Below are 19,363 nucleotides of genomic sequence, written 5' to 3' on the forward strand. Positions count from 1 at the left end.
GTTCTGCCAGATTTCAGTTCTGTTTGTTGACATTCTAGCATATCTACTACCAATCTTTTACCTCTACTTAAAATAAATTATGCTATATTTTGTATCCCGCTTTTTCATATAGTTTCATAACTATATTCATAACTGTAATTTTTAGTATTCATAACTGTAATTTTTTTTTTTTCGCTACGCGGGCCTCTCACTGTTGTGGCTTCTCCAGTGGCAGAGCACAGGCTCCAGACACGCAGGCTCAGTGGCCATGGCTCACGGGCCCAGCCGCTCTGCGGCATATGGGATCTTCCCGGACCGGGGCACGAACCCGCGTCCCCTGCATCGGCAGGCGGACTCTCAACCACTGTGCCACCAGGGAAGCCCCATAACTGTAATTTTTAACATTAGCATTCTGTAAGTACATTACCAGTAATTTATTTAATCATTACCTGTAGTGAATAAACACACTGGACATGGTTGTCAGAGGGCAAGGCACTTAATCATTCCCACCCTCCGTGTCCACATGTTTTTACAGGTGTTTTTTTGAGACTTAGATGATACATGTTTAGTACATGCTTGGCATATATCAAGTGCCCGGTATGAGTTAACTGCCCCTGATATTCTAAATTTTATATGAAGTAAATAATGCTGTAATAAGCATCATTGTGTGGTGAGCTTAGGCTTGATTGCCAGAGGTGAGATAGCAGGATCTCTAAGGGTATGGGTCCTTTTTAATAAACAGCTCTCCAAAAAGGAATGTTTTCGGCAAATTATTCTCTGAAAGAGGTCATCTGTCATCCTAGGACTTTGAGACAGGTGAATGACATGCTCAGATCTGTGTTGCAAAAAGAGCCTTCTGGCTCTGATGTGGCCTGGAGTGGGCCAGACACTGGAACAAAGGGAGAGTGGAGGGTATTGTGAAAGTCCAGCAAAGGCTTCATCCGAGTGAATGACCATGGAATGGATACCAAGGCAAGAACTGTACTTGGATGATGTGGAAGGGTAGAATTGACAAAACTTGAAAAAGGGTATGTGGTGAAAGTGAGAGAGGGAGGTGCACAAGATGGGTAGCTGGGTGGGTGGTAGTAGTATTGCCTATGTTGGGGAATCAGACATTGTGAGGGCAGGGATCCGGGTGCGGGAGATAAGGAGGGTAGTTTTGAACTTACATGTGTGAACATGTAGGCTGGTAAGATTTACAAAAAGGAGAACTGAGAGTAACAAGTTTGGACCTTGAGGATGACATGGGAACCGTAGATGTAACGTGATTGAGGTCACAAGGCCAGGGAGGACTTTCCTTGGTAGGAACCAATAAAGGAAGTAAGCAGAGCTGGCTTCACCAGTATGTGACTCGTAACTCGTACCTCGTAACGTCTCACTTGCTATGAAGGACCCTGCCTTTGGTTTAATGCTGTGCAGTCACTGTCTTGAAATTCTCAATAATTTTGACCAAGAAACCCCGCATTTTCATTTTGCACGAGGACCCCGCAAATTCTGTATCAAGACCTGGAAGAAACAGCCCACAGTGGTCAGAAGACATCACTGGGATGAGCTAGGAAGCCCTGGCTGCAAGTAACAGAGACCCAGCCACCCTTGCTCACGGAATTGGAGGTCCATAGAGCTTTGGAAGTGATTTTGGAGCTCCTGCTCTGTGTGTGTGAAATTCTCTGGACTGAGTAGCTCTGGGCCCCAGAGCCCACTGGACATACCCTGGGAGACAAGGAGGCGTTGGCTTCCAGAAGTTCTCAGAAAGCCCAGCAAATCATTTTTTTTTCCTTCACCCCTTGTTATGAATCATTTCACATGCTCATTCTTGAACCGGTGGATGGTAAGGGGTGCAGCTACTCTTAGACCTGGAGCTGAAGGTGAGTCTGCCTCTCCTGAGGGACTGGAACTGAACAGGAGCTCTTCAGGACAGAGGAAGAGGAGTGGCTGAGGCCTGATCAGGAGGTGGCCTTGCACTATGTCCCCTTAGCTCCCAACCCACAGCCCTTGCCAGCCAACTTCATGCCTTTTTAAAAAGTTTCTTCCAAAGAGTTGAGTATTTGTACGTGAACTTTCAGTTTATTGATAAAGTATTTCCTTCAATTAAACAAGAATTCACATTTAAAAATCTGAATATGTGTCAGTGTAACATTTCTAAACGTCTTCAACAGGGACAGGGATTTATGTGGCAGCATTACATTCATGTTTACATTAATGATTATTTTTTGCTTTTTAAGGCAATAGGTATCCTTTAGAGAAAATTTGGAAAATACCCCAAAATGCAGTCTTTTAAAAAGTCATCTGTAGCCCCATGGGATAATTATGGTTACCGTTTTGATAAGATTTCATTCCAGTCTCTTCACTGTGAATGTATGCTTCTGATTATCAGAGTCACGTGGTGCATCAAGTTTTATATTCTGCCTTTTCCCCCTCTTTTTACCTTAATGTTGTTTCATGACTTTTACTCCTGTAGCCTTTAGAAACTATAATTTTTAATGATTGCATAATACTTGATTTAGCTTTTCAGAAAAAGTTAACTCTTTTTCTGACTATGAATGTTAGTTGTTCTTCAGAGAGAACTTGGAAAATCAGGAAAGTATAGATAATACCATATTTCATCTACTCTAAGATGAACTGTTTTTTTACATTTTCACATCTCTGAAATTGGGATGCTGCTCAAAATCGCTGTCAGCCCGGCAGCAGTTGTAACTTGGTTGTCACCATCTGTATGTGAAAGCCGTGTCCCAGCAGTGTATATTGAGGTTAAGTGCATTGTTGGTGTGTTGAGTAATTGCTTTAAAAATGTCTTCAAGAAGATACTGTGGGAGGGAGACACAGGAGGGAGGAGATATGGGGATATATGTATATGTATAGCTGATTCACTTTGTTATAAAGCACAAACTAACACACCATTGTAAAGCAATTATACTCCAATAAAGATGTTTAAAAAAAAAAGATACTGTGACTTAATGCTCAAAATAAAAGCTTTTGTGGACACAGGCACAGAAGCAGAACAGTGGGGAATAAGCTTCATATCAATGGAATAAATGTTGCTGGAGAAAGGACTGCAGTTCTTTGTTTCCACGCCAAGCTAGCCAGATGCTTCATAGACCACAGAAAGGAAGGTTCCACCTACCCTCAGGTCGGTGAGGCTGGGTCCCCTTTACTCACTGAGGTTTGTGCAAAGAGATTGTTTATTGTGGGCCTTTGCGGAATGGATATCAGTGGCTTGGAAGAAAACTCCAGAAACAGTATAGTGGAGGACTGTTGAAGAATTGCCACATCATCATTGCCTGGAAGGCACAGGATGATGGTGAGGACATCCGTGACCCAGGGTTAGTATTGGACTCTAAACGGGAAGAACCAATTTATTTATTTCACTTGTTTTTCCTTTTTGGTGTGTGTGGTATGCATGACTGAGTGAAAAACAAAAGCATGTGCCCAAGTGAGCTTAAAGCTGAGTTTTAAAATAAAAGTTTTAAGTGTAAAGAATATCATAATGATATCACTTGTGTGTGGAATTTTTAAAAAACGAGACAAATGAACTTGTTTACCAAACAGAAATAGATTCATAGACATAGAAAACAAACTTACGGTAACCAAAGGGGAAACGGTTGGGGGGTGATAAATTAGGAGTTTGGGTTTAACAGATACATACTATAAAATAAACAATAAGGACCTACTGTGTAGCACAGGGAACTATATTCAATATCTTGTAATAACATATAATGAAAAAGAATCTGAAAAAGAAAAAATATATATATGTGTAGGTGAATCACTGGTGTAACCCAAAACTAACACATTGTAAATCAACTATACTTCAATTAAAAAAGATTTTTTTGAAGATAGCAAGAACACAGCCCACAGAATGAAGGAAAATATTTGTTCGTCAAATATCTGAAAAGGGACATGTATCCAGAATATGTAAAAATTCTTACAACTCAACAATAAAAGACTATCCAATTAAGAATAGAAAAAAAATGCATTTGGTCTTAGTTTAATTGCCAATGTGTTTTCTTTCTTAGTTTTATATAAGATGGTCATACATTGAATGAGATCTTGGATTCAGTGAAACACAGTAACAGAATTGAGTGTGTAACTATTTAAAGTATAATGGTTTGCTTAACTATTTTCCTCTGGTAATCTGCTATGCTTTAACCTTCTTTTCCCTTTTCAGGACTCACTTTTATCATCAATGTTATTTATAACAATAATTATTACACAATTTTAACCTGCCTAGTCCTTTACAATTTATAAAATATATTATTTATGTGTTTATTGAATAGGTAATAAATTCCCATGATTCAAAATTCAGAAAATACAAAAGGGTCTACAGGGGATAGTCTCCCATCCACTTCTGTCCCCAGCCATCCAGTTTTTCTCCCAGGGTGTCATCAGTGTTAGTTTCTTCTGTATTCTTCCAGTACTAGATATCTCTATTCATTCCTCATTCTTCTTTGTGTAATACTAATGACTGCATCCTCTGTGAACTGTCAGCCTAGACTCTTTACTGGGTATACTTGTGTACGGTTATACACATTACAAAATTATAGCCAAACATTAGTGCTGGCCGGTTGGCAGGCACGTGTTATAATTACAACTGAACAGATAATTATACTGAGGCCCAAAGAGGTCAAAGTTATTTTCCCAGTGACAGAGCTGGGACTCAGACCTGGGTCTTCTAGCCTCTATTGGGAAGACACAGGAATGCGATATATTAGTGAACTAGTTTCTTTCGAATCACACTGTTCTTCCTTGAAATGCCAGTTAGCATTTGAAACTCCTTGGTGCTAGTTGGAACCTGTCAGTTGAGCCCCAGTTCTGGGCCTTCAGGAATCATCAACTCTTAGTAACCATTCGCCACACCGTTTATGAGGTATTTGTGCTCTAGGGACAGGGAACAACAGCCCATGCGAATGCCTGCAGCTGTGGAGAAACCTGCTGAGTTGGGGGGCATTGGCCAGGAAAAACTGCTAGCTTTTCCTGCCCCTGACTGCTCATCTGTTCTCTCTGGGATTTGCCTTAGTGCAGAGGGTATAAACAATCCCCTACAGAGTCGTAGTGGAGGTGTGGAGGACACAAAGCAGAGGGAAGCAGGAAAGAAACTGTTCTGAGGTTCCTGGAGCCATACTGCATTTTTGAGCACGTCCTCTGGTCCCCTCACATGACCTTAGTTTTTCCCCAAGCTCACTTCTGTTGTGACAACTAGCAATGCTGAGTACTGAGTGATTACCAAGTGCAACCTATTTAGATACATTAGATACGAGCAAAGAACTGACCGGTGGTATACTGGTAGGTGTTTAAAAACCAACCCTCTGGGGCTTCCCTGGTGGCGCAGTGGTTGAGAGTCCGCCTACCAATGCGGGGGACACGGGTTCATGCCCCGGGCGGAGAGGATCCCACATGCCGCGGAGCGGCTGGGCCCGTGAGCCATGGCCGCTGAGGCTGCGCGTCCGGAGCCTGTGCTCCGCAACGGGAGAGGCCACAACAGTGAGAGGCCCGCCTACCGCAAAAAAAAAAAACAGAAAAACAACAACCCTGTGGGATGAAACATGGCCCTGATTTGTAACACTTTCTGGCTTCTGTGATACAGTTATTCCCACCGTGGCCAATTACATTTGTGCATATGTGGGATACGTACTGGATGGCCAGAGGGGTGGGGGTTACTAGAATGATCAGCATGCCCAGAGATGACAGTGGGGTCAGGAGGGCGTTTGTGGATGAGCTCGGTTTCAGGCATAGTTCAGGTAAGGAAGAATGTGATCATCCGGGTTTAAACTTCACGTGCGTGCCCCAGACCCTGGGGTTTGCCGTCCCCTGAGGAGTTTCCCTGCCACCTGATGGACCATTACTTGTGCCTCCTTCCTTCTCTTCAGAACCTCTCCGGAAACCCCAAGAAGTTGACCCAGATCTGGAATCTGGGGAGAGTGCGGAGTATTAGGAAACATCCTAGTACGTGCAAGCTAGAGCTTGAGTCACTGCCCAGACTCTTAGGCCTTGAGGCTCATGCCGGGCCGGGATAACTTTTGGGGATTGTGTCTACAAGTTGGTGTCCCGTTAAGGGAATCTAGTTATGATGTAATTCCTGTCTCCCCCGCTGGTACATGGGATAGCTGTGCTAGACTGATTGGCGTGTGCTTCATCTCCCACTTGGAGCCTGACTCCCATACAACCAGAGGTGTGTAGGGCAGTCGGGGAGGTAGAGAGACTGAGATACAGGAGCCCTGTCCTTAATTGGGCACTTCCGCTTGGCTAAGTGCTTCCACTCAGGAGCCCAGAGCTAAAACCCAGCCCCTGTCCTTCTCCACCTGAGTGGGTGATGGAGCCCTGCCCTCTTCCAGCTCTATGACCTTGGGTAAATAATTGAACCTCTTTACATCTCAATTTTCTAGCTTATTAAATGGAAATGATAAGACCTTCTTCCCACGTATCTTCACAGCCATGAGTAGATCCGTGTTTTCAAGGGTATTGCAGATCACTTGTTTTCCTTAGCCGGGCCAACACACTCCTGAGGTGCGGGAGCCCCTCCCACTAGGAGAATGCACTTCTGGCCAAGAGGTGTGGGGTGTAGAGCAGCATCCCCGGTTCACACACCAGCTCTGAGCTCACTGTCTTGTGTTTCAGGAATGAACCGACTTGCAGAGGGATCCTCTTGCCCAGTGCTCTGCAGGACCTGTGGGAGATGATTGTAAGTACCTTTCAGGGCTCCAGGTCCCAGGAGCCTTGCAATCAAGACCCCCAAATTTATCAGCCCCTTGCGTTTTTTTGTTTGTTTGTTTGCTTGTTTGAGAAAACCTATCGTTTTCCCTTCATTTGGTTGTGAATTGCTTTTTCACTAGACGCCTTGAGTTCATAGCCCACCTGGTCAAGATGCTGCCAGAAATCACCCTCTCCCTCCACTGGGGCACAAGAAAGCCATCTTATCCTGAGGCACATTGGCTTCTGGAAGGTGCCTCTGACCAACTACAACTTGGGATGTTGGTATAAAAACGGTCATGAAGCTAATCATGGAGGTCCTGCTGCTGTTGCACGAGGGGGCAGAGCTCTGGGGGTTGGTGAGGGGAGGGGGGGGTGCTGGCTCCTGGCCTCTGCGAAGGGGAGGGGCAGTTCTTTTTTCCCACTTCTGCTCTTCCCCAGGGGAGACTGAAGGAGCAGCGCTAGCCAGCCCTCTGCCACCCTCTATAGCCGACTGGCCATAGGCCAAGCTGCCCAACACTTGGGTTTCCCAAATCTGTACTCTGCTCTCCCACTTCACCTCCACTTTCTGAGCATCTTAGGCTCTGGGACACACTCATCCTTTACTGTAAGGCTGCAGTAGCTACAGCTGAAGGAAAAGTAGGCCGGGAAGGGAAAGACTGCGTAAAAGAAGGGTGATGTGCCCCTCAAGGACACTGAAGAATTAAAAACACGGACTCAGAACTTGTACACCAGTGTTCGTTGCACCATTATTTACAATCCCCCAGAGGTGCCCAAGTGCCCATCAACAGGTAAATGAATAAGCACAGTGTGGTAGGTATATATACAATAGCCTGTTATTTAGCCTTAAAAGGGGATGAAGTTCTGACACATGCTCCACTGTGGGTGCACCTTGAAACCATGCCGTGTGAAATAAGCCAGAAGGAAAAGGGCGGGTATTGGACGGTTGCATTTGCAGGAGCTAACTAGACAAGGCAAATTCATAGGGACAGAAAGCAGAGCAGCGGTTTCCAGAAGCTGAGGGGAGGTAGAAATGGGGAATTCTTTCGTGGTCCAGAATTTGTTTGGAGTGATGAAGGAGTTTCAGAAATGGATAATGGTGGTTTGCACAACATTGTGAATGCACTTAATGCCACTGACTTGTACACTTAAAAATGGCTAAAATGACATATTTGATGCTGTATGTTTTAAAACTTTTTTTATCATGTTAAAATACAAGACAGAAAAATTTCACAGAGCTGGGATAAAAGAGGAAGTGGTGTCGTGTGTGTGTGCTCCTGCATGTCCTGCGGGCTGAGGCTTAGAGGAGCTGAAGGTGGGCAGGCAGAGCCACTGAAAATGGCAGATTCCAAAAGCTTTATGCGAGAGTTTAAATAATTTTCTTAGAGCAAAACAGAAATGATTCCCACTGCATGTGCAGAGTTAATGAACAAGGGTGGCTTCACGTGATTGTTACCCGACCTGTGTTGTCCTTCCAAGCGTCCCACATCTTGCTAACGTATTTTCCCCTCTTACCTGTTGTAAGGTAGGGTCACTGGTAAGATTGGACTGGTACTGATGCAGCCTCAGCTTTCTAAAGGTGCCCCTCGTTGCTTCTCTGCACCACACGCACTCTCACCCTTCCCTGCCGCCCTGTGCTGGAAGGTGGCTATCCTCATCCGAGAGGCTAGCCACCCTCTATACTCAGTACCTGAGTTCTGATGAGGTTTGTACAGCCTTGGAAACTAGCTTACCTTTGGGGGCCATTTCATGCCTGCCCTGTGGGCAAGTAGCCCCTTGCCAGCATCCCTCTGCAATTTCCTTTCTCTTCCTCTCTCATTTGGGTCCTTCTCTTCTGACTGTGCCCCCAAGCCCTGCTCAGCCCCTCAGCAGACCTCAGGGGTTAAGGTGAATGGGACCAAAGTGTCCCAACCTGTTTGCCAGAAGGAGCCACTCATATTAGCTCCTCCTCCCCATGGGCTCCTATTCTCTAGTATGTTAATTATCAAAAACACTTATTTAATAAGCAATTCTATTCTATATTATGCTTAGGCAAAAGTGTACCTACCAGCTAATGACTAGCATGAGTTGGAATAAAGGCAGTCAAAAGAAAAAGACGTGACACTTGCATTAGCTCAGGCAGCCTTATTGTAGGGAAAGGTGTTCTCTTCAGTAGCATTTCTTGAAACGTTTAGAAAAGGTCAAGGGCTGCTCTGTCTTTGGCTACCTCTAGGGGTTGGGGGAACCTCTCCTTTGGTCCCTTCACTTGCACCCCCTCTCATGCCTTGGCAGTTTCCTATCCTGCTGTCAAGGGTAGAGTCTGTGAGACATTTGAACAGGTGGCAGGAAACCCAGTACAGGACCAGGTCTGAAACCTTGGGCTAATACTTCCACACCCATCATGGAGCCGTAAGACAGAATTCCCTAGAGAATAACAGACCCCCCTCAGATGCTCTCAGCAGCCCACGCGGGTGGGCAGATAGGTGCTTTCCACAAAGACTGTCCTGGGAGCTTTGGAGATGAGTCACTGGCCCACTCTAGCCCAGCCCTGCTGAGTGTACAGGAGCTTCCCTAGGGATGGGTCCAGCAATGAAAGTAGCCTGAGACTCCAGAGAGGGCAGCAGGCAGGATGTGCCGCAAGAGAAGGCTCTAACCCACTAAGGAGGGAGCCTGGCCTGACCACCTAAGGTGGGGACCTGGGAGGGAAGCACAGGGGAAGCCCCCCTTGTTCTTGCTCCTGGTTCTGTCACCTAGTCCCTGGAGCACAGGGCACTGCTTGGGGGATATGTGAGAGGACACAGATGGAGGGTGGCCGCATTGAAGCCCCAGGGCCACGGGCATTGATTGGCTCCTAAAAGAGACCCTTTGGAGAGGACTTCAGAGTGAACTGTGAAGAACTAAGGAGCAAGATTTATAAAAGTAATGTGGAAAGTGGCTAAAGCCTACCTAAGGCTGAATTCTATGCAAAGAGAAGACTGAATTGTAATTTACTGGCACCTGGGTAGTGAGGAATTTAATTTTGTTCTTAAAAGAGCTGGCCTCTGTCCCTAGCCTCTGGGAAGCGATCTCTAAAACATCCTGCCTGATGGGACTGTCTGTTTACCCAAAGGCTTTGACCCATACCAACAATGTGAGTTAGGGTGAGGGCTGGCCACACTAGCTAGACCAGCCACGTGGTTTAAGGTGGAGGCTTTGGGTAATTGCCAGAGGAGCTGGAGACTCAGATCAGTCACGTGGGTAGTCCGTTAATCCATCCTGCTTCCGTGATGGAGCCCTAGTAAAAGCTCTGCACGCTGAGCCAGGGGTGAGCATCCCTGCGGGCAGTGCTGTGTGTGCTGTCACACATCGGTGCCAGGACTCCAAGGAGGAGGACAGTGGAAGCTCTGCATTTGGACCCCTCCTGGACTGTCCCCGTGAGCTCTCCCCTGTGATAAACTGGAGCTGTGAGTACAACAGCCTTTCATGAGTCTGGAGTCTAGTCAAGTTACAGAACCCCCTGCAGGGGCGTTTGGTGTCAGAAGTGAGGGCAGGCTTGCGTGAACGGCACCCTCTGAGCAGAGCAGCTCCTCTTTGGTGGAGAGACGTGTTCGTCAGGGAGTCTCAGTTTCCTGTCTCTCTTTCGTCTTGCACTGTCCCACCGGCAGGCCACCATCGTGGGCCCGGTAGGTAGCAGCTGCCGGGTGCACCCCTCGCTTTGCTCGTTGCGCTGTACACGCTCACAAACGCACTAACCCGCTTCGGTGTCTCCTCCTCCAGAACGACAGTCCTTACCAAGGAGGTGTTTTCTTCCTGACCATCCACTTTCCTACAGATTATCCTTTCAAGCCCCCAAAGGTAAAGACGGGACAGGGACAGCGTGTGATAAAGTCACTGGTACAGAAAGCTGCACCTGGGACTCCTCCCAAGGGCCCTCATCCACCACCATGGGTACGGCCTCCCAGGAGTTAAACGGCCTTCCAGAATCCATTCCTCTTGTGAGCAAGGGCCGGTGTGGTGACAGGGGTGCTGCTTGTAGGGTGGCTGAGTTGGGATGTGTCTCAGGCTCCAGTTCCCTTCTCTGCGGTCCCTTTCAGTCCAGGACAGGGCTTCTCAGCCCCTGTCCCAGGGACATTGGGCAATGTCCTGGGATATTTGTGGTAGTTAAAGCCTGAGACGGGAGGTGGGGAGAGGACAGGTGCTTCTAGTATCTAGTGGGTGGAGGCCAGGAATGCCACTCAGCACCCTGGATTGCATAGGACGGCCCTCAATGTCTGCAGGTGGAGAGACCCTGGTCTGGGGCCCTGGCAAGTCACCTCCTTCCCGCACCCAGAGGAGTCCTGCCCTCATGAGACTCACAGTCCTGTGTGGGAGACATTTAGTATGAGAGCTGGGCCACGCAGAGGAGAAGCACAGAGCAGGAAAGTGGGACATGACAGTGAGGGCGGATGGCAGGGGGATCGCCCTGAGCATGGGAGGGCCCACAGGGAACTGGGGGACAAGCCTGTGTTTGGGGGCGGGGAGGATGCCAGAGGGGTGGCCCATGGCATGGGGTCTGTGGCTTGCTGTGGTGCAGAGAGGCGGAATGGGGGCCGGGCTGGTTATGAAGGCAGGGCAGGTGGCACGAGGGCAGGCAGAAGAGGCAGATTCTGGAGGATTCCAAGATGGAGCCAACAGGAGAGGCGGCAGGCCAGATGTGGTCACACGGCAGTGACGTGTACGTGATTCACGTCACTTTTAACGTATTTTTATTTTTCTGATTGGAAAATCGATAAAAATTGGTTATTTTAAAATTAGAACATTTGGAGAACTAACTAACATACAGATGGAAATCAGTCTCCTTATAAACCTATCCCCAGAGGAGATCGCAACTGACAGCCCTGTATACACTCCTCCAGGATTTTTCTTTATAGACCAATATATATTTTTATTCTTATTTTTTTAAAAAAATTGTTGATTCTGGTTGTGAATGAGAAAACTGAGGCTTTGAATGGGCACGTCATTTCCTGAAAATGGCATGGCTCATAGTGGAGGGTGGGACTTGAACCCAGATGTGTCAGCCTATTTTCTTTTTAACTTTTTATTTTGAATTAATTTTAGACTTAGAGAAAAGTTGCAAAAACAGTACAGAGTTTCCATATATCCCTGTCCAGCTTTCCCTAAGTCAACATCTTACGTTACTGTAGTACAAGTATCAAATCCAGGAAGTCAGTGTTGGCCATGATACTCTGAACTAAACTGACGGCCTTACTTTTTTATCAGTTTTCACTGCTGTCACCCTTGTGTTCTAGGACCCCGCACTGCATTTATTGGCTTGTCTCCTGCATCTCCACGGTCTGTAGCAGGGCCCCCGTTTCCCCTGGTCTTTCATGACCTTGATGCTCTTGCGAGGCATTGATCAGTTATATTGTCAGAGGTCCCTCTGTCCCTCTGTTTGTGTGATGTTTCCTCAGGGTGAACTAAGGCTTTGCGTTTTAGCAAGACATGCGCAAAAGTCTTGAGTCTGTCTCAGGGCCCCCGATCTCAGGGTTTGTGATATGTCATACTGCCCCGAGGTTGACCTTGATGGTTCAGTTGGAATCAGACCCCTTACCCCGTGTGTGCACGTTGTATCGAAGCTGTGGGAAGAGGCCCCATCGGGCTTCTCAGCCGCAGCTCTTCCTGGGCATTGCCACCAGAGGCCATCTGGTGGCTCCGTATTTTAAATCATGGTTAAATGTGGTTAGGATCCCTGAGACCTTGCCAGCTTTTAGCAGGGGAGACCGGGGTGTGCTGGGCAGAGGCGGGCAGATGCTAAAATAACTCTCTTGAGTATGACTGTTATTCCAAGGGGTTTGGTTGCAAAGCGTGTTTCATGGTCTTGAATGTACTCCCTCGCCCCTTTCGCTGTTGAGAGATGCTGCCGTGTCTTGTAAGGTAGGAACCTTCCATCTTACCTCCTTCATGAGAGTATAAGCTGCTGCTGATCTTTCTTAAAATAAACAGGATGTAGTCCTGTATGTCTCTTGGGCATTTTCAGGATTCCTGACTCCCTGCCCAAGGACAAAGAGAAAACAGCGCCTATTATTAAAAGACTGAAGTAAGCCCTGTGAGTTGGAGAGGTGTAAGCTAAAAAGTCCTATCTCCTACAAGAGAAGAGGGTGTTTCTGTCTTTTTAAAATCTCCTTTCCACAGGAGAACAAGATAAAGTAGACTGACGTTTTGGCAAGAATTTTCTGACTCTGAGGGGGGTCCGGCAAGACTGTGTGATCTTCTTTCTAGGAGATTTTGGGAGATAAGGCAGATACTTAGTGCCTGAGACGCTTTGGAAATTTGACCCGTCCTGGAAGAAATCATTTGGTAATAGATGATAAGCCTCCCATACACACAGCTTCCTCTCCTCATATTGTGAAGTAAGTTGTTTTTTTAAAAAAAAAAACAGGCAAAACCCCCACTATTTTATTATAAACTAGTTCAGGCATGTAAAATATTGTAGATAATAATATAACGGACGCCCACGTATGCGCCACCCAGCCTAAGAGCTCCATTTTTCAAGGAGGCTTCCGAGTCCTTGCCACCGTCCTTCTTATTGCCCCTCAGAGCACACTACTTTGGGGCAGGTGGTGTCAGTCCCCGTGTCTAGCTCAAGTACCCAGCAGGAAATGGGTTGGGGGTCTACTCCTCCGGGTGACTCCTCCTGTATCCTGTTCAGGTTTGGGGAGGGAGCCCAGCTCATCCAGGACCGTGCAGGGCAGTAAGTTATTTCAACACTTACTGTGATATATTTTAGATATACCCAGAGTGGTGGTTTTCATTGCCTCCTCTGATTACAAATCTCTCTTACAGTGTCATGGCACCAGATTTCATTACAGTAATGAGGATAAACGCACATACTCTCAGTGGGCACCAGACCTGCTCCATGCTGCCAAGAGTGGCACTGACTCACACTCTGGCGGCCAGATTCCTGGAGCCCACATGCTGGACAGCCAGGGCTGTTCCACGCTGACCTCTGTATATCTCTTCCTCATCCACATGCATCCATGTTGTAGGACGGGAGAGACGGAGGGAGGAGGTTCTTTGCACTATTAAATCTTCCCCAGCAGACAGTTGTGAAGAACCCTCAGGACTCACCAGGCTAGGGGCTTACAGCCGTGAATGACACGTTCCCGCTCCAGGCAGCCTTTATTGCATTCGTCCATCAGTCCTCGGTATTTGACTGGAAGCAGCAGCATTGCCCCCGTATCAGTTCAGTTCTCTGCTCCGCATTGAAAGGAAGTGACCATTATGCACGAGGGTGTCACCCCCTCTGCTTTTTTCTTCCAGGTACAGCAGACTAGCGAGAGTGGACACAGAAATATGCTGTGTAAGTGCCTCAGAGGTGTTACGGGAGACATTGTCCAAGAGAAGCTGAGCTGAGGTGCTGGCCGAGCCACCCACAGAGCATCACGTCTTCTGCAAACAGACGCTGCTTGCCCACTTTCCCCAACCACAGCATGTTGGTACCACTCTCAGCCATCGTGCCAGATCAGCGGTCACTGTTATGATCTGCAGCCTTCCTGGCTACATTGGAATCTGTCCCGCCACCCCGACTCACTGCTCACCTCTTGGGAGGACCTGTGCGCCTCCCCTGCCCGGCCTCACTCAGGCAGCATCGCTCACAGAGGGGATACACAGGGAGCCTCAGCGTGGCCCCTTACCACGTGCTCTTGGCCTTTTAGAATTCAGTGCCAGCTCGGGTGCCCAGGGCGGAGCAGGCAGGCTTCCCTCACATCCCGTCTGCTGCAAACCACATCCCGAGGAGTCTCCACTCATCCCAGGAGTTCCTGGGAATTGGGAACAGTGTCACTGGGAAGTGGAGGCCTTACCCCACAGCTCCCACCAGGCTTCCTTGGCAGTGCCACACGCTGGCCCTCTCCCCTCACGCCGAGCAGCGGTAAATAGAAGATATAAAGGGGTATAAAGCACATAACACGCCATGAGAGATGACTGTCCTTGTAGAAGCAAGAGCAAAATTATGAAACCTGGAAAGATTTGGGTTATGCTTTTCTACCCGATGAGGTTTTTCATCACCCCTACCTCCTCCCGTTCAGAGCCTCCATGAAGTCCAAGTGTGAGCCAGTCACTGACCAGACACAGGGAGAGAGGGGGACCGTTAAGTGTAAATAAAAATGTAATTCACTCATAACGCTAAATGATAACTGACATTGAAGTCTCTTTTTTTTTTTTCCAGGCAGAAGAGAAGATACGGAAACTTTTAACAGGTAGCCTGTCGGGTAACTGGCCTCCTCTCTTAAGTTTCTGATGCAACACATTTTAAGACTTGCCTTCAGAGTTCAAAGGTTTGAGATTACGTTAGTGAGGAGAAGGGTAGGAAAGGGGTTAGTCTAATTAAACCTCCAAAGAGAGGGAGGAAAACTGAGGGACTTCAAACCTCTAATGTCAAATTTGGCCTGGTCTTTCCTAAGGGCGTTTCAAAGCTGGTCCACTCCCAGAACAGCCCTATGAAAATAATGTCTGGGTGAGTAGGACCAGGGGGTGGAGAAACACTAAAATGCTGCAACCAGATGGCCAGGCCTGTGGAGTTTGGAAGGAAGCCTACAGACCTTGCAGCTGGGGATCAGCAAACGATAGGTGAGCCCGGGAGGCTCATCTGCTCCAGAAGGTGCCCAGTTGTAGCACAGCTTCGTTGCTCTTGCTTCCCAGTGAGAGTGCCAGGATTAGTTACCACTGCTTCCTTAGCAAAGCAAGCAGCAGTCTGAGCCTGGTCTGCATCTACCTTATGGGGATCCCCACTGAGGATCCTCTGTTACCACAACAAGGTTGCTTCCTGTGTTCCGTGGGCCCCGTTCCCTGCCTGTTACCGTGGTGAGGGTGGCCCTTTTAATTTTCGTGTCTTTGCTACCCCTTCGGTCTTTACCTAAACAAAATGATAAACGTTAGGTGTCCCCTGGGAACGCTGTCATCACACGGCTCTGCCACTTCATACAGGGGTCACAGTGCTCCTTGAACCACGCGTAACAAAGCACGGGAAGGTAGATTCACGCTTCAGAGACAAGTCAGAGGCTCAGAGAAGAGACCTCCAGGCCCAAGCTGGTGCCACGTTTCAGCCTTTCCAGTGTGATGGCTTATGACTCGCAACAAGCTGATGAATTTTCTCAGTCCAGTCAAAATTTCCCCAAGCCTGCTCTCCCTGTTGGAGATCTGCAGTAGAAAGAGTAAAAATTATCCCTTTGGGATCCCCCGTATAAATTACCATTCACTCTTCGCTAACTTGAGTCGCGCTCTGTACCTGCCAGAGCCCTTGGACAGGCCACCACAGTGACGCTCCACAGGCCTGTCCCTGGCAAATTCCCTGGACTCTGTCCCCATGGGAAACTTGCTTTTCATGGCTTCCAGGGTTCCGGTCAGTCTGAAGGACAGGCATCTTAGGTCGAAAACCTTATTTTAAAATGCACTGTGGTGCAGGCAGCTCCCGCGTAAGCCACAGGTACACATACCATGTTTCCAAGGCGAGTCCCAGGTCAGTCACTGGACAGCAGCTGTGAAAAGCTAACGGTGGGAGCGATACATTTTCTTCTCTGTGGACCAGAGATATCATGGAGATGCATGATCTTAAGCAATCGATCCAACATGAACAAATGACTTAGCTCTGGCCAGAAGTGTCTCAGTTTGCAGGACGGTGCTGAGATCTTGATCCTTTGCCAGGCTACGGGAAGACCCAAGAGTTCCAAGAACACGGCACAGGGTCAGTCTCCCGACAAGGGATGAAAACACCAGAACACCAATGTCCAACGGCCTGGCAGCTCACAGCTGAGCTGTGTGTCAGCACCGTGGGGTCCCACACCACCCGACTGCAGATGCTCAAGGACGGGCCGGTTTCTGTCTCTGAAATTCAGGAGACAGTCTCCTGGAGTTCCAGAGAGGTGCTTATGGGACTGGTCTGCAGAACTCCTGGCCCGAGGCCTGTCCTGGCAGAGGCAGAGAAAGCTTGAGAGCAACATAGGCCACCCATCCCTCCCGCCCTCGCCCGCCCATCCCTCCTGTGCCTCTGTTCCTCCAGCTCTTCTCGCTGCGACACATGCTCCCTCCCTGGCAGCACTGGGTGAGGATTGACTGAGGATTAGATCTAGCTGTGAAAGCTGGTCCTCTGAGAAACGGAGGATGGCTTCCCAGGGTTACCAACCTGGGTCCTTGGACTATTTAATCAATGGAAATTGATGAGAGACCAGACAAGAAATTCCGGCAAGGCTTTAGTGGGACTTGAGCGGCAGCAGGGGGAGTGAGAACAAGTAGCAGGTGCGCTTGCTCGCTCCCCGAGCCGGAGTGGGCGTGGCGGGGTGGCTTCGGCGATCTGCGCACCCCCTTGCCGGTGCCGTGTGCGGGGATCACGTGCAGCCCCCCGCTTTTGCTCCACGCACCTCAGAAATGGCAAGTGGGTTTTGGCCTTTTTGTATCTTACTGCTCATAACGGACCCCACCTGCGCACGCGTGCAGTTATGTTTTAGTCCCTTCGAGTTTCTTTGTATTCTGTTGCTTGAGGAGAGGAGGTGTTTGTCCAGGTGCAAGCACTCCAGGAAAGGGTCCCGAGTCCCAGGTCCCAGCCTATCTCGCCAGCACCCGCAAGACAGCAGCCTGGTGCCACGCAGGCAGGCAATGCTCGCCCCTCAGGTCTGGTGTTCTCCCCCGGCCCGTCTGCTGGCCTCCTCATGACCACCACCAGGGTTTCTATTCTGTTGCCAGAGAGATTTTATTAAAAACGAACCCAAAAAGCTATAGAAAATCTGCAAACCCCTTATCAGACCAAATAGTGGCTTCTTGACTTTCCTTAAAAAAAAGTCTCCTTCTTATCCCATCTCTACCCCACTTCTCCCAGACTCCCAATTCTCACCCTTCAGAGAGGCCCACTTGGTGTATCCAGCTCCCTACCACAGAACTTCCCTCGGGGTGCAGGGGCTTGGCTACCTCTCTTGGGAGGTAATGACAGAACTGCCCTGTTGGAGCCTGCCTCTCACCCCTGCTGCCCACCCCCATCACCGCAACAGCTCAAGGGCCTAGTCACGGCGTGGGGGGAAGACCACAGGCCTCAGGAAGGGGGTGGGACTAGGGTCAGGTCTAATGGATGGACGGGGGAGAGGGTCCTGCAGGCAAAGGGAGCCCTTCAACACAGGCTGGGTTCCAGCATATTCTGGGAGCTGACTCAGCACCTGGGGATACTTCCGCACATGGCCCTTCCCAAACTGGGGCCCTGTTACCTTCTGGCAGCCACAGGGGTCACCAGGACACTAGGGTAAATGGAATCACAGGGCTGACCTTTCCGGAGAATCACTGAAGGCAGAGGAGTGGCAGGATGAATACAAATGTTCATACTAAGTGGATGGTACACTTCATATAAGCTGGTGTATAAGACCATTTCACACCCTAGACCCCCAGGGAAACAAGCACCGTCGCTGGACCAGGGACCTGTTAGGGGCAAGGACACAGGCACAAAGCTGCATCTATCTAGCCCTCTATCCACGTGAAGAAAGACGTGCCGTTAGGCCTGGGCCCAGCCTGGCCTCAGAGTTTGTTCTCGGGAGCAATAATGGCCTGGCTAGGGCACACGAAAGAAGGTCAGCAGTGCTCAATGGGCAAAATGATCCAACAGCTCCAGAAACAAGGATGCGGATGGAGGCATGGGCCATGAAGTTGAGGGTGGCAGAAGCAAGGGATTTAAGGCTTCTGAGGAAAGTTGAAAGTTCTGTGTCAGATGTCCAGCAGTGGGAATTCCCTGGCGGTCCAGGGGTTAGGACTCTGCACTTCCACTGCAGGGGCCACGGGTTCAGTCCCTGGTGTGGGAACTAAGATCCTGTATGCCGCGTGGTGTAGCCACAATATATATGTATGTATGTCCAGCATGCAGGCTCAGGATGCCTTCATCCTGAAACAGGAGGGACTCACAGAACCTGTTGACATCTTTGGGTTTAAAATGTCGGCAAAGGGGCTTCCCTGGTGGCGCAGTGGTTGAGAGTCCGCCTGCCGATGCAGGGGACGCGGGTTCGTGCCCCGGTCCGGGAAGATCCCACATACCGCGGAGCGGCTGGGCCCATGAGCCATGGCCACTGAGCCTGCGCGTCCGGAGCCTGTGCTCTGCCACTGGAGAGGCCACAGCAGTGAGAGGCCCGTGTACCACAAAAAAAAAAAAAAAAGTTTTCTTTTTAGGGCAGGAAAAGCAACGATTTCATTTCTCTAACTCTGTAGTAATGTGGCCGTGTGTGGCTGGATCAGAGAGATGTAATCCTGGTGGTTTTTAAGAAAATGCTTTTCTTGCTAATTGACACTTCTGTGGAAGAAGACTTTGAATAAACACCTATTCTTTCCTACTGATGGCTGTGGTCTGAATGATTGTGTCCCCTCAAAACTCCTATGTTGAAATCTTAACCCCCAAGGTAATGACATTAGGAGGTGGGGCCTTTGGGAGGTGATTAGGTCCTAACGGTGGAGCCCTCGTGAATGGCATTAGGGTGCTTACACAGGACGCCCCCAGAGAGCTCCTCTGCCCCTTCCACCACGTGAGGACACGTGACGGCCATCTATGAACCAGGCAGTGGGCTCTCACCAGATACCAGATCTACCAGTGCCTTGATCTTGGACTTCCAGCCTCTAGAACTGTGAGAAATGAATTTCAGTTGTTTGTAAGCCACCCAGTCTGTGGTGTTTTGTTACAGCAGCTCGAATAGGTGGAAACCCTGGGGGACACCGCTGTGGCAATTCTTTTTCTTAACGTTGTTGA

Source organism: Orcinus orca, chromosome 9, assembly GCF_937001465.1.
Source record: "Orcinus orca chromosome 9, mOrcOrc1.1, whole genome shotgun sequence".
Taxonomy (NCBI): Eukaryota; Metazoa; Chordata; class Mammalia; order Artiodactyla; family Delphinidae; genus Orcinus; species Orcinus orca.